Genomic DNA, 16,584 nt, shown 5'->3' with positions numbered 1-16,584 from the left:
TCCACCTCGTGCTGAAGCTGCTGCCACTAGTCATGGCCGAGACGATGAAATGCCAGCAACGTCGTCTGCCAAGGCCGATGCCCAATGTCATAGTACAGAGCATGTAAAATCCAAAACACCAAATATCAGTAAAAAAAGGACTCCAAAATCTAAAATAAAATTGTCGGAGGAGAAGCGTAAACTTGCCAATATGCCATTTACCACACGGAGTGGCAAGGAACGGCTGAGGCCCTGGCCTATGTTCATGGCTAGTGGTTCAGCTTCACATGAGGATGGAAGCACTCAGCCTCTCGCTAGAAAACTGAAAAGACTCAAGCTGGCAAAAGCACCGCAAAGAACTGTGCGTTCTTCGAAATCCCAAATCCACAAGGAGAGTCCAATTGTGTCGGTTGCGATGCCTGACCTTCCCAACACTGGACGTGAAGAGCATGCGCCTTCCACCATTTGCACGCCCCCTGCAAGTGCTGGAAGGAGCACCCGCAGTCCAGTTCCTTATAGTCAGATTGAAGATGTCAGTGTTGAAGTACACCAGGATGAGGAGGATATGGGTGTTGCTGGCGCTGGGGAGGAAATTGACAAGGAGGATTCTGATGGTGAGGTGGTTTGTTTAAGTCAGGCACCCGGGGAGACACCTGTTGTCCGTGGGAGGAATAGGGCCGTTGACATACCTGGTGAAAATACCAAAAAAATTAGCTCTTCGGTGTGGAAGTATTCACCAGAAATGCGGACAACATTTGTCAAGCCGTGTGTTGCCTTTGTCAAGCTGTAATAAGTAGGGGTAAGGACGTTAACCACCTCGGAACATCCTCCCTTATACGTCACCTGCAGCGCATTCATAATAAGTCAGTGACAAGTTCAAAAACTTTGGGCGACAGCGGAAGCAGTCCACTGACCAGTAAATCCCTTCCTCTTGTAACCAAGCTCACGCAAACCACCCCACCAACTCCCTCAGTGTCAATTTCCTCCTTCCCCAGGAATGCCAATAGTCCTGCATGCCATGTCACTGGCAATTCTGACGAGTCCTCTCCTGCCTGGGATTCCTCCGATGCATCCTTGCGTGTAACGCCTACTGCTGCTGGCGCTGCTGTTGTTGCTGCTGGGAGTCGATGGTCATCCCAGAGGGGAAGTCGTAAGCCCACTTTTACTACTTCCACCAAGCAATTGACTGTCCAACAGTCCTTTGCGAGGAAGATGAAATATCACAGCAGTCATCCTGTTGCAAAGCGGATAACTGAGGCCTTGACAACTATGTTGGTGTTAGACGTGCGTCCGGTATCCGCCGTTAGTTCACAGGGAACTAGACAATTTCTTGAGGCAGTGTGCCCCCGTTACCAAATACCATCTAGGTTCCACTTCTCTAGGCAGACGATACCGAGAATGTACACGGACGTCAGAAAAAGACTCACCAGTGTCCTAAAAAATGCAGTTGTACCCAATGTCCACTTAACCACGGACATGTGGACAAGTGGAGCAGGGCAGGGTCAGGACTATATGACTGTGACAGCCCACTGGGTAGATGTATGGACTCCCGCCGCAAGAACAGCAGCAGCGGCACCAGTAGCAGCATCTCGCAAACGCCAACTCTTTCCTAGGCAGGCTACGCTTTGTATCACCGCTTTCCAGAATACGCACACAGCTGAAAACCTCTTACGGCAACTGAGGAAGATCATCGCAGAATGGCTTACCCCAATTGGACTCTCCTGTGGATTTGTGGCATCGGACAACGCCAGCAATATTGTGTGTGCATTAAATATGGGCAAATTCCAGCACGTCCCATGTTTTGCACATACCTTGAATTTGGTGGTGCAGAATTTTTTAAAAAACGACAGGGGCGTGCAAGAGATGCTGTCGGTGGCCAGAAGAATTGCGGGACACTTTCGGCGTACAGGCACCACGTACAGAAGACTGGAGCACCACCAAAAACGCCTGAACCTGCCCTGCCATCATCTGAAGCAAGAAGTGGTAACGAGGTGGAATTCAACCCTCTATATGCTTCAGAGGTTGGAGGAGCAGCAAAAGGCCATTCAAGCCTATACAATTGAGCACGATATAGGAGGTGGAATGTACCTGTCTCAAGCGCAGTGGAGAATGATTTCAACGTTGTGCAAGGTTCTGCAACCTTTTGAACTTGCCACACGTGAAGTCAGTTCAGACACTGCCAGCCTGAGTCAGGTCATTCCCCTCATCAGGCTTTTGCAGAAGAAGCTGGAGGCATTGAAGGAGGAGCTAAAAGGGAGCGATTCCGCTAGGCATGTGGGACTTGTGGATGGAGCCCTTAATTCGCTTAACAAGGATTCACGGGTGGTCAATCTGTTGAAATCAGAGCACTACATTTTGGCCACCGTGCTCGATCCTAGATTTAAAAACTTCCTTGGATCTCTCTTTCCGGCAGACACAAGTCTGCTGGGGTTCAAAGACCTGCTGGTGACAAAATTGTCAAGTCAAGCGGAACGCGACCTGTCAACATCTCCTCCTTCACATTCTCCCGCAACTGGGGGTGCGAGGAAAAGGCTCAGAATTCCGAGCCCACCCGCTGGCGGTGATGCAGGGCAGTCTGGAGCGACTGCTGATGCTGACATCTGGTCCGGACTGAAGGACCTGACAACGATTACGGACATGTCGTCTACTGTCACTGCATATGATTCTCTCACCATTGAAAGAATGGTGGAGGATTATATGAGTGACCGCATCCAAGTAGGCACGTCAGACAGTCCGTACTTATACTGGCAGGAAAAAGAGGCAATTTGGAGGCCCTTGCACAAACTGGCTTTATTCTACCTAAGTTGCCCTCCCACAAGTGTGTACTCCGAAAGAGTGTTTAGTGCCGCCGCTCACCTTGTCAGCAATCTGCGTACGAGGTTACTTCCAGAAAATGTGGAGAAGATGATGTTCATTAAAATTAATTATAATCAATTCCTCCGTGGAGACATTGACCAGCAGCAATTGCCTCCACAAAGTACACAGGGAGCTGAGATGGTGGATTCCAGTGGGGACGAATTGATAATCTGTGAGGAGTGGGATGTACACGGTGATATATCGGAGGATGATGATGAGGTGGACATCTTGCCTCTGTAGAGCCAGTTTGTGCAAGGAGAGATTAATTGCTTCTTTTTCGGTGGGGGTCCAAACCAACCCGTCATTTCAGTCACAGTCGTGTGGCAGACCCTGTCACTGAAATGATGGGTTGGTTAAAGTGTGCATGTCCTGTTTATACAACATAAGGGTGGGTGGGAGGGCCCAAGGACAATTCCATCTTGCACCTCTTTTTTCTATCATTTTTATTTGCGTCATGTGCTGTTTGGGGAGTGTTTTTTGGAAGGGCCATCCTGCGTGACACTGCAGTGCCACTCCTAGATGGGCCAGGTGTTTGTGTCGGCCACTAGGGTCGCTTATCTTACTCACACAGCTACCTCATTGCGCCTCTTTTTTTCTTCTTTGCGTCATGTGCTGTTTGGGGAGTGTTTTTTGGAAGGGCCATCCTGCGTGACACTGCAATGCCACTCCTAGATGGGCCAGGTGTTTGTGTCGGCCACTAGGGTCGCTTAGCTTAGTCATCCAGCGACCTCGGTGCAAATTTTAGGACTAAAATTAATATTGTGAGGTGTGAGGTATTCAGAATAGACTGAAAATGAGTGGAAATTATGGTTTTTGAGGTTAATAATACTTTGGGATCAAAATGACCCCCAAATTCTATGATTTAAGCTGTTTTTTAGTGTTTTTTGAAAAAAACACCCGAATCCAAAACACACCAGAATCCGACAAAAAAAATTCGGTGAGGTTTTGCCAAAACACGGTCGAACCCAAAACACGGCCGCGGAACCGAAGCCAAAACCAAAACACAAAACCCGAAAAATTTCAAGTGCACATCCCTAGTAGAAACAAGATGACGTATGATTGTTAATTTATCATCCAAAAGACAGACACTTGTGGAGTCAAGCAACTCAAACATGTAGCTTACTACAGGCATTTTTCTTGAAGACTGTTTTAAAAACATTATTTCATGATTTACTCCTAAGATAAACAAGTCCACTGTACAAATGTGAAAATCAATGTGTATGTTTGTAAAATCAGAGGGCAATGAAAACACATTTGTCTGAAAGAGACTCGCTAAGCCTTTTCATTCTTCTTTGTAGATACTCACCAAGTGGCTGCAGATATGGAGATGTTTGTGGCCCTTCCACTTGGTGCTCCTTCCCACTTCCCACTTCTCATTGAAGAAGGCAGCAGTGGCGGTGGTAGGGGATGTCTGCCAAATGGATCTTTAATAAAATTATAGCCAGTTTAATATAAAAGAAAATATCTTTTTGATTGTAAGAACAACAGAATTCTGCAAATGTTCTTACCTAGCTGATGCTGATGCTGAAGCTGCCTTTCGGGTTGCCGGGATACTTTGCTCTTCCCTTTAAGACTTTACCCTGTGATGATATATTTGGTGTGAGGTTATTGTTATCAAATAAGAAATGATTTTCTTTGAGAACATGTGATATTTTCTATACATATTTGTTTTTAAAAAACTTTTGGCAAAATAATTGAGAGTTATCTATGGACATTGGCCTACTACCAGAGCAGACAAGCAGCGTTACTTTGCATTGGACTGATGTCAAACTTTTGCAGATGGCAACTGAGTTGCATTTACTGATGGAAAAAATAAATAAACCTGCCTCTTTCTTTGACGCCAATAAAGGTAATGTTTTCTTTTCAAAACCAAACAAACAGAAGACGGTGTACCAATACAAAAATGGCTGTGGACACATATTTTAAGATGACATTGCGCCCATTCTTTGTCTTGCCCACAGCCGCCTCATCATCATCTTCCTCCTCCCACTCTGTGTCAGCCACAGACTGTTGCACAGACACCTCCTCCACATCTGACCCCATCTCCTCAGCCCTCCTGCTACCACTCTCCATTTCAATCACAACAGAAAATAGTAAACACTGATAATTCAGAGAAAATAAAAAACCTCTCCATCACCACCTATCTCACACACACAAAACACTCACAAAAAATGACAAGACAAAACTTAAAATGACATAGGGCAAAATAAGATAAACTTTGAAAATGACCAAGACAATACAATAAAACAAGACAACTTTCAATCCCAGGCAACAATCGCAAAATTAAGTCTCCTCTCCAACAACTGTGCAGCTACCACAAACAAACTCCACCACAAAGCACAAACGCCACCAATGCACATGTTCCCGGTGGTTTGTAGGCATATTTATAACATGATGATATCACTGTAGCTGTAGCATGAGCGTTTTCTGACCAACAGGAATGGGCTGAGGTAATTAGTCGCAATTCAGCGGCTTGTGATGCAAATTATGGTGTGACTTGTGGTGAGATTTGAGGTACGACTAATAGTGCATATGGTGGCATGATTACATTTGTGTTGGAGTGCGACTTTTGACACATTTTACTATGAATTCTGCAGCGACTTCCCATACAAAAGCACAGAACTCTACAAAAAGCGAACACGCCACAAAGCAACTAAATACACTGTCAGAAGACAAAGACGCAAGTAAAATTCGCTTGGCAGTATATGTGCGCTTTTTGTTCCAGCGATTAGGTGCGATAGAGGGCGATTTAAATGATTCTTAATAAATTTCCTCCTTAGAGTGGAATAATCATAGATAATATGTTCACTAGAATTTTTGCAAATGGCTTACATTTGCATTTTAGAAATAACATATATTCCCATGATGGAAGCAGCTTTAAAATTTTTGTAAACCACTCTTAGTATTCTGCACTTCATCCATTTCTAAGAGAATTTTTTGATTGGGATACTGTTTGGGTAGAGATTTCTTTGTTTAAGGCTTTGTCTGCACTTTGGAGAGGCATGGGAGTCAATGTGAGCAAAGACAACTGACTGCTTTTGCTGTGGATCAAACAATGGAAGCTCAGACAGATCCTTGATGGACATAATTCTATTTCTTGTCCATTTGATTCAGAAACTACATGCTAAAACCATACCTACTGTATTGTATCACTATTTCTATGAGGAACACTGAAGGAATCAGAGAGGGATAGATAGATAGAGAGCGTATGAGAGAGGAAGAGAGATAGATTTAAGAAAAAAAAGCCAAAATATTGTACAGTATAATATGCCATGCAAAAATGTAAAATTTTAGTTCAAACTACTTCACAATGTTTCCAAGGTGATATAATTTTTGGAAAGCCTATAATTTCATGACAAAAAATGCACTGAACACACACTGGTACTTTGCTACCATCTAGTGTTCACGTCAGGTATTGTAACTCAGTCCTACGTTTCTCCTCTGCTTTCAAAATTCCTGTTTAGCTATTAAAAAAGCTGTGTTCTTTTGAATTATTGGCTTACACATGCCTGAGTCACTGAGTGGCACCTGTATAATTGTTGTGTACAGAGTCTAGTTCTACTTTTAGCTTTGCAGACAAAACTACGATTGGAGCAAAATAGCACACAACTGTGCAACACCATGTTGCACATCAGGTGGAGCCGATGTAACATGTGCAGAGAGAGTTAGGTTTGGGTGGGTTATATTGTTTCTGTGCAGGGTAAATACTGGCAGCTTTATTTTTACACTGCAATTTAGATTTCAGTATGAACACATGTAACCCAACTCTAAATATCACTGCATATGTTACACCTGCCCCACCTACAGTGTAGCTTGGTTTTGCCTAGTTGTGTGCTTTTTTGGTTAGCTTACAAACTAGAATCAGGCCCAAGATACAGACTGCATGCAAACATTGCAAATATTATTACAACTCATTGAACAGAATATTTCATGTAGAAAATCTGGTAACTTTCTATATATAACATGGTTAAGGAAGTGAGTTAAATGAAAAGGGGGCATATGTATGCACCATTTTTTTATTTTACTGTCTGGCACTTCAAATGCCTTACATAATAATAATAATAATAATAATAGTAGTAGTAGTCATTATTCCTTTGACCTTTCCAAATTTGTTAGATTCAGATAACAGCAATTTAATATAATCTGGCCTAGTTTGTTGGACATTAATAGTTGAATGTTAACACTACAAGTCACTGAGTAATTTGAGATAGCTATCCATAATTTGAACACGCAATAAAAAGTGCTGGGAAATATTGATTAAAATAAAGAAGAGAGTACATAGATGCATAAATCAGTGTTTATAGTCTACAAATGATGCAATGCTCATAGTGGAAGAAGCTGGTAATGATTGGGAAATCAGTGCATAGATATATTACTCCAAATTAGCCATAAGAGACAAAAAACCTTGTAGGATGTCAAGAGTGAAGGATGATGCATACATTTTAGGAATCCCTGCCAAGAGCAACATCAATTCAAAGAGCAGAGGAACCAATTAAAAGAGATAACTTAGACAGCCCAGGTAAGAGTGGAAAACTTTGGTGAGAAATCTGCCACGTACAATATTGCTCTTGTTAAAATAATGGGTCCAAAGGGCACACAGATAAAGAAGTCTTTTGTGCAAATACAGCTGGAAGCACTGTATAAATTTGGAAGAGCACAAGGCAGTGCAACATTTTTACCTTTACTTAGTTTACTGGTTATAGATTCCTCAACTGAGAATGAAATCTTTTATGATGAGTAGACAAATGTTTTAAGATGAACGTTAAGAACTATATAATTAGTCTGTGGGTAAGATATACTTTCAAACTTTTTAAACAAGAAGTTTTGCATTGAAAAGTTCACTGGAAATGAATATGACAATCTCTAGGGGTAAATTTACTAAAGGTCTAGTTTGGGACTAGTTAAAATTTCCAAAATAGAAAATCAAGCACATAGTTTCTATTCAAAATAGAACATTTACTAACAGTCTATTTTTGTTTTGTTCCTCTGTGATTTTGATTGTGCATTGGTTTCTATTTGAAGTTCTAAATATATTCTATTCACCCTTAATAGAACCAAAATTTAACAATTAATCAGCAAAATTATACAAAAGCATTCCTATTGGGCAAAACATGTCACAGTCACTGTATTACCTACAAATATCTTCACTCCAGTGCTAATTTGCATATCCACTTTTTTTTAATTGTTGAAGTGACTTTATATAACATAATTTATGTAGCCAGAGTGCCCGACATGCTTGTGTAAAATGTTTTTTTTTTTTTCTCCATCACATTGTTGTTTCCACATGATTTAAATAGAGATGTGCGGAGGGCACTTTTCGTGTTTTGTGTTTTGGTTTTGGCTCTGGTTCCATCCTCCTGTTTTGGATCTGGATTGGTTTTGCCAAAACCACACTTTTCGGGTTTTGGTTTTGGATCTGAATGATTTTTTAAAAACAACATAAAAACAGCTAAAATCACAGAATTTGGGGGTAATTTTGATCCTACGGTATTATTAACCTCAATAACATTCATTTCCACTAATTTCCAGTGTATTATGAACACCTCACACCTCACAATATTGTTTTTAGGCCTAAAAGTTGCATTGAGGTAGCTGTATGACTATGCTAAGCAACACAAGTGTGCGGCACAAACACCTGGCCCATCTAGGAGTGGCACTGCAGTGGCAGACAGGATGGCAGATTTAAAAAATAGGCCCCAAACAGCACATGATGCAAAGAAGAAAAAAGATGCAATGAGGTAGCTGTATGACTAAGCTAAGCGACACAAGTGTGCGGCCAAACACTTGGCCCATCTAGGAGTGGCACTGCAGTGGCAGACAGGATGACACTTAAAAAAAACTAGGCCCCAAACAGCACATCATGTAAAGAAGTAAAAGAGGTGCAATGAGGTTGCTGTATGACTAAGCTAAGCGACATAAGTGTGCGGCACAAACACCTGGCCCATCTAGGAGTCGCACTGCAGTGGCAGACAGGATGGCACTTAACAAAAAACTAGTCCCCAAACAGCACATCATGCAAAGATGTAAAAGAGGTGAAATCAGGTAGCTGTATGACTAAGCTAAGCGACACAAACACCTGGCCCATATAGGGTTGGCACTGCAGTCCCACTGCACTAATGGCTGATACCAGACGCACGTCTAACACCAACATAGCTGTCAAGGCCTCAGTTATCCGCTTTGCAACAGGGTGACTGCTGTCATATTTAATCTTCCTCGCAAAGGACTGTTGGACAGTTATTTGCTTTGTTGAAGTAGTACAAGTGGTTTTCCAACTTTCCCTCTGGGATGACGATTGACTCCCAGCAGCAACAACAGCAGTGCCAGCAGCAGCAGTAGGATAAATTGGTTCTTGGTTTTTCTCCATTTTATCCTCCAAATTTTTGTTCTCCAATATTTTTCTGGAGTTATATAACAAAATGCAGCACAGGTGAGTGTACCTCTACACCACACAGGGCAAACCCTGTAAAAATGATTTGGATTCAATATTAATAACCCTTTTATTAGTAGTAAATAATATACAGCACAGGGCAGCACCACTGAACTTATATGGCAGCACCACTGGACTGGACTTATACGGCAGTACCACTGGACTTATACGGCAGTACCACTGAAAATATATGGCAGTATCACTGGACTGAACATATACGGCAGTACCACTGGACATATACAGCAATATCACTGGTTTATACGGCAGTACCACTGGACATATACAGAAGTATCACTGGACTTGATTTATACAACAGTACCACTGTATTTATACAGCAATACCACTGGACATATACGGCAGTATTACTGGAATTATACTGCAGTACCACTGGACATATACGGCAGTATCACTGGACATATACGACAGTACCACTGGACATATATGGCAGTATCATTGGATTTATATAGTAGTACCACTAGACATATATGGAAGTATCACTGGATTTATATGGCAGTACCACTAAGCATATACGGAAGTATCAGTGGACTTATATGGCAGTACCACTGGACATATATGGCAGTACCATTGGATTTATATGGCATTACCACTGGATTTATACAGCAATACCACTGGACATATACAGCAGTATCACTGGAATTATATGGCAGTACCACTGGACATATACAGCAGTATCACTGGATTTATATGGCAGTACCACTGGACATATACAGCAGTATCACTGGACTTATAAAGCAGTATCACTGGACTGCACTTATATGGCAGTACCACTGGACATATTCAGCAGTATCACTGGAATTATATGGCAGTACCACTGGACATATACGGCAGTATCACTGGATTTATACGGCAGTACCACTGGACATATATAGCAGTATCACTGGATTTATACGGCAGTACCACTGGACATATACAGCAGTATCACTGGAATATGGCTTTACCACTGGACTTATACCGCAGTACCACTGGACTGGATTTATATGGCAGTACCACTGGATTTATATGGCAGTACCACTGTACATATATACGGCAGTATCACTGGACTGGATTTATACGGCAGTACCACTGGACATATATGGCAGTATCACTGGAATTATAAGGCAGTACCACTGGACATATACGGATGTTTCACTGGAATTATATGGCAGTACCACTGGACATATATGGCAGTATCACTGGACTGGATTTTTACTGCAGTACCACTGGACATATACAGCAGTATCATTGGACTGTATTTATACTGCAGTACCACTGGACATATACGGCAATATCACTGGATTTTTACGGCAGCACCACTGGACATATACGGAAGTATCACTGGAATTATAGGGCAGTACCACTGGACATATATGGCAGTATCACTGGACTGGATTTATACGGCAGTACCACTGGACATATATGGCAGTATCATTGGATTTATACGGCAGTACCACTGGACATATACGGCAGTATCACTGGAATTTTATGGTATACCACTGGACATATATGGCAGTATCACTGGATTTATAGGGCAGTACCACTGGACTGGACTGGATTTATATGGCAGGATCACTGGAATTATATGTCAGGATCACTGGAATTATATGTCAGGATCACTGGAATAATACAGCAGGATCACTGGATTTATACGGCAGTACCACTGGACATATACGGCAGTATCAATGGACATATACGGCAGTATCACTGGACATATACAGTAGTACCACTGGACATATAGAGCAGCACGGGGACACCACCACTGGACTGATGCAGGACAACACAGCACCACTGCAATGGACTGGACTTATACAGCAGCACTGGGCATATGGCAGCAGAGGACACAACAACTGTGACTGGACTGATGCAGCACAAGACACCACTAGTGGACTGATGCAGCACAACACAGCGCCACTGGACTGTACTTATACAGCAGCACTGGACATGTGGCAGCAGAGGACACCCCCACTGTGACTGGACTGATGCAGCACAAGACACCACCACTTGACTGATGCAGCAAAACACAGCACCACTGGACTGGACTTATAAAGCAGCACTGAACATATGGCAGCAGAGGACACCACCACTGTGACTGGACTGATGCAGCATAAGACACTACACTGGAATGAGCAGCACAAGGCAGCACTGGAATCACCACCCCACTTTTCCGCACAGACAATGAATGATGACAGAGACATGTCCTCTCGCTATACTCTCCAATGCCGAATGTGAAAATGGCGGCAACGTGCGGCTCCTTATATGGAATCCAAAACCCGCGAGAATCCGACAACTCGATGATGACATTTTGCCTCGTTCTGCTTTCCGAGTCTGGTGGGAAGTTATATATATTGTGCACCGGCGAAAGGGACAGGGTCCTGTGCTTTCCCCTCCCACACCCCACACAGGCCATGACCAGACCCCACCGGCCAGCTGCTGGTGGCTACTGGTGTCCCCAGACTGTCTGGGAGCTCTGCGTGTACTGGTGAGTTTACACGTGTTAGTACTGGTGTATATAGTGCAGCATCATTATGGCCTGCCCATTACAGTTAATATATATATATATATATATATATATATATATATATATAAAAGGATAATGCTACACCCTCAGCAGAGGCATATTTAGAGAGAAGGGGACCTGTGTGCAGTGTCCATGTGTGGGCTCCCTCCTCTCCCATAGCCAGCAGTGCTGCTGTAAGCGCTCCCATCACTGAGACTTTCGCACAGTGCCAGAGTCTACAGCGCATGCACAGGACTATGAAAAATGGCCACCGCACCATTTTTTTGGAGTCATGCGCATGTGCTGTAGACTCAGGCACTGTACAAGAGTCTCTAGTGTTCAGTGTGCTAGCAGCGGTGGTGACAGCTACAGGAGAGGAGGGTGCCCACACAGGGTCACTGATGGATGCCAGAAAGGTGAGTATAGAAGAAATGGGTGCAGTGTGTGCGGTGTGGGCCCCCTTGGACCCAGGGACCTGTGTGCACCACACACACTGCATCCATTATAGATACGCCACCGACCCTTAGCATGACAGAGCCCTGCCTCCCAGCAGCAGGACATCCAGAAGCTCTGCAGCTCCTGTGTTAGTAGCAACCGCCCCCCTATAATGTTTCCTAGGTGTCCGACATTTTGACTGGTTTTTAACTAGTACAGTAGGTTAATAATGTAAATAATTAAAAAAAAAACCCTACACCTTTACAGTTTTAGCAAGAATAAAAGTGTACATAATCAGTAGGTATAAATAGGGGGGAATTCAATTGTTTGAAAAGTAGGTTGGGTGTCTGTTTTTTCCTATTAGATAGGAAAAAAACAGACACCAACTGACTTTTCAAACAATTTGAAAGTACCCCCCATAATGTTTAGGTTATTATTTGTACATTACAGATACTCATCCACTGTCTGTGCATAAGAGGGTGACAATTGTTCTGCAGGGATTTCCGCCTGTGCCGTGGAGCAAGGGCTGACTGCATGTCAGGCCCTCACACCCCCTCGCACAGGTACAAAAGCATTGCATGGCAGCGATGCTTTTGTACCTGGTGAGTAGCTCCCTTCCTGCGCAGCTCACGCGCGCTGGCAGGGATCTACCCGCCGCACTCCAGGTCGCAGCAGCTGTGTGTGACATCACGCAGCCGCAGCGGTTTGTTCCCCCCTTTGGGCCAGACATGCCTCCGTTGCCTGGACCGCGCCCGCCAATGGCGTTCTAACAACGTTGGCATGCCCCCTGCCACCCCCTCTCACCTTGCAACCGCCTCTGCCTGATAGCATCTTACTGGCCGCTGCGTGTGCGCACTCCACAAAGTAATTCAGACTGTGATTGCTACCACTGCAGCAATGCAGTCTGAATTACCCCCACAGTTCAAATAACAATAGCATCCTGAATGGAACCAGAACGGACTTCAGTGCTGACCGGGCTTGATCCGGAATCTTAATACTGGTAGCATTGTAGAAGGACACAGTTCATATAATAATTAGAGATGAGCGCCTGAAATTTTTCGGGTTTTGTGTTTTGGTTTTGGGTTCGGTTCCGCGGCCGTGTTTTGGGTTCGAACGCGTTTTGGCAAAACCTCACCGAATTTTTTTTGTCGGATTCGGGTGTGTTTTGGATTCGGGTGTTTTTTTCAAAAAACACTAAAAAACAGCTTAAATCATAGAATTTGGGGGTCATTTTGATCCCAAAGTATTATTAACCTCAAAAACCATAATTTACACTCATTTTCAGTCTATTCTGAATACCTCACACCTCACAATATTATTTTTAGTCCTAAAATTTGCACCGAGGTCGCTGTGTGAGTAAGATAAGCGACCCTAGTGGCCGACACAAACACCGGGCCCATCTAGGAGTGGCACTGCAGTGTCACGCAGGATGTCCCTTCCAAAAAACCCTCCCCAAACAGCACATGACGCAAAGAAAAAAAGAGGCGCAATGAGGTAGCTGTGTGAGTAAGATTAGCGACCCTAGTGGCCGACACAAATACCTGGCCCATCTAGGAGTGGCACTGCAGTGTCACGCAGGATGGCCCTTCCAAAAAACCCTCCCCAAACAGCACATGACGCAAAGAAAAAAAGAGGCGCAATGAGGTAGCTGTGTGAGTAAGATTAGCGACCCTAGTGGCCGACACAAACACCGGGCCCATCTAGGAGTGGCACTGCAGTGTCACGCAGGATGTCCCTTCCAAAAAACCCTCCCCAAACAGCACATGACGCAAAGAAAAAAAGAGGCGCAATGAGGTAGCTGACTGTGTGAGTATGATTAGCGACCCTAGTGGCCGACACAAACACCGGGCCCATTTAGGAGTGGCACTGCAGTGTCACGCAGGATGTCCCTTCCAAAAAACCCTCCCCAATCAGCACATGATGCAAAGAAAAAGAAAAGAAAAAAGAGGTGCAAGATGGAATTGTCCTTGGGCCCTCCCACCCACCCTTATGTTGTATAAACAAAACAGGACATGCACACTTTAACCAACCCATCATTTCAGTGACAGGGTCTGCCACACGACTGTGACTGATATGACGGGTTGGTTTGGACCCCCCCCAAAAAAGAAGCAATTAATCTCTCCTTGCACAAACTGGCTCTACAGAGGCAAGATGTCCACCTCATCATCACCCTCCGATATATCACCGTGTACATCCCCCTCCTCACAGATTATCAATTCGTCCCCACTGGAATCCACCATCTCAGCTCCCTGTGTACTTTGTGGAGGCAATTGCTGCTGGTCAATGTCTCCGCGGAGGAATTGATTATAATTCATTTTAATGAACATCATCTTCTCCACATTTTCTGGATGTAACCTCGTACGCCGATTGCTGACAAGGTGAGCGGCGGCACTAAACACTCTTTCGGAGTACACACTTGTGGGAGGGCAACTTAGGTAGAATAAAGCCAGTTTGTGCAAGGGCCTCCAAATTGCCTCTTTTTCCTGCCAGTATAAGTACGGACTGTGTGACGTGCCTACTTGGATGCGGTCACTCATATAATCCTCCACCATTCTATCAATGTTGAGAGAATCATATGCAGTGACAGTAGACGACATGTCCGTAATCGTTGTCAGGTCCTTCAGTCCGGACCAGATGTCAGCATCAGCAGTCGCTCCAGACTGCCCTGCATCACCACCAGCGGGTGGGCTCGGAATTCTGAGCCTTTTCCTCGCACCCCCAGTTGCGGGAGAATGTGAAGGAGGAGATGTTGACAGGTCGCGTTCCGCTTGACTTGACAATTTTGTCACCAGCAGGTCTTTCAACCCCAGCAGACTTGTGTCTGCCGGAAAGAGAGATCCAAGGTAGGCTTTAAATCTAGGATCGAGCACGGTGGCCAAAATGTAGTGCTCTGATTTCAACAGATTGACCACCCGTGAATCCTTGTTAAGCGAATTAAGGGCTCCATCCACAAGTCCCACATGCCTAGCGGAATCGCTCCCGTGTTAGCTCCTCCTTCAATGTCTCCAGCTTCTTCTGCAAAAGCCTGATGAGGGGAATGACCTGACTCAGGCTGGCAGTGTCTGAACTGACTTCACGTGTGGCAAGTTCAAAGGGCATCAGAACCTTGCACAACGTTGAAATCATTCTCCACTGCGCTTGAGACAGGTGCATTCCACCTACTATATCGTGCTCAATTGTATAGGCTTGAATGGCCTTTTGCTGCTCCTCCAAACTCTGAAGCATATAGAGGGTTGAATTCCACCTCGTTACCACTTCTTGCTTCAGATGATGGCAGGGCAGGTTCAGTAGTTTTTGGTGGTGCTCCAGTCTTCTGTACGTGGTGCCTGTACGCCGAAAGTGTCCCGCAATTCTTCTGGCCACCGACAGCATCTCTTGCACGCCCCTGACGTTTTTTAAAAAATTCTGCACCACCAAATTCAAGGTATGTGCAAAACATGGGACGTGCTGGAATTTGCCCATATTTAATGCACACACAATATTGCTGGCGTTGTCCGATGCCACAAATCCACAGGAGAGTCCAATTGGGGTAAGCCATTCCGCGATGATCTTCCTCAGTTGCCGTAAGAGGTTTTCAGCTGTGTGCGTATTCTGGAAAGCGGTGATACAAAGCGTAGCCTGCCTAGGAAAGAGTTGGCGTTTGCGAGATGCTGCTACTGGTGCCGCCGCTGCTGTTCTTGCGGCGGGAGTCCATACATCTACCCAGTGGGCTGTCACAGTCATATAGTCCTGACCCTGCCCTGCTCCACTTGTCCACATGTCCGTGGTTAAGTGGACATTGGGTACAACTGCATTTTTTAGGACACTGGTGAGTCTTTTTCTGACGTCCGTGTACATTCTCGGTATCGCCTGCCTAGAGAAGTGGAACCTAGATGGTATTTGGTAACGGGGGCACACTGCCTCAATAAATTGTCTAGTTCCCTGTGAACTAACGGCGGATACCGGACGCACGTCTAACACCAACATAGTTGTCAAGGCCTCAGTTATCCGCTTTGCAGCAGGATGACTGCTGTGATATTTCATCTTCCTCGCAAAGGACTGTTGGACAGTCAATTGCTTACTGGAAGTAGTACAAGTGGGCTTACGACTTCCCCTCTGGGATGACCATCGACTCCCAGCAGCAACAACAGCAGCGCCAGCAGCAGTAGGCGTTACACGCAAGGATGCATCGGAGGAATCCCAGGCAGGAGAGGACTCGTCAGAATTGCCAGTGACATGGCCTGCAGGACTATTGGCATTCCTGGGGAAGGAGGAAATTGACACTGAGGGAGTTGGTGGGGTGGTTTGCGTGAGCTTGGTTACAAGAGGAAGGGATTTACTGGTCAGTGGACTGCTTCCGCTGTCGCCCAAAGTTTTTGAACTTGTCACTGACTTATTATGAATGCGCTGCAGG

This window comes from Pseudophryne corroboree, chromosome 6, assembly GCF_028390025.1.
Source record: "Pseudophryne corroboree isolate aPseCor3 chromosome 6, aPseCor3.hap2, whole genome shotgun sequence".
NCBI classification, from domain to species: Eukaryota; Metazoa; Chordata; class Amphibia; order Anura; family Myobatrachidae; genus Pseudophryne; species Pseudophryne corroboree.
Note: the sequence above shows the minus strand (reverse complement) of the source record.